Source organism: Salvelinus namaycush, chromosome 28 (genome assembly GCF_016432855.1).
Source record: "Salvelinus namaycush isolate Seneca chromosome 28, SaNama_1.0, whole genome shotgun sequence".
NCBI lineage: Eukaryota > Metazoa > Chordata > Actinopteri > Salmoniformes > Salmonidae > Salvelinus > Salvelinus namaycush.
In genome coordinates, this window is record NC_052334.1 from 8447614 (window position 1) to 8448152 (window position 539).

Consider the following 539-nt stretch of genomic DNA (forward strand, 5'->3'; position numbering starts at 1 on the left):
GAGACGAACACTTGCGGTAGACAGCGAGCAGAATCCAGGCTTCTCAACCTCCGGTCACAGCATCCAAACCCGTGCAACGTGCAGACGCTCCAATCACCGGTAGATAATGCAGATTCGGCCACCAGAGGAACCAATCAGTATGCACTTAGGGCGTATCCACTTGGAGGGGGCTGTACCATTGTTGGAGGCAGTGGGTAGGAACAGAGAGGAAGAGGCGAAGCGAGAGGTTTTACTCCGCCCAAAATATGTCCACGAAAATAAACCCACGAAGTGAGGAATCTTTGTATGGAGGTCAACGAGAGTGTCGAATATGGTCAACAAAAAATGTAATTGCTAATTTGCTACGTAAGGCTTATGTGATCGAATAGAAGTTTCGTAACAGTGATCGAATAGAAGTTTCGTAACAGTTAAGTTGTTACAAATGTACTAATAATATAAATGTACTAATAATGTAAGTGAACGCATGTGGCATTTCGGCAACTTAGAAAAAAACAAACATATATTGGAGTTGTGCCAATTGAGATGGTCTGGTATGAGTT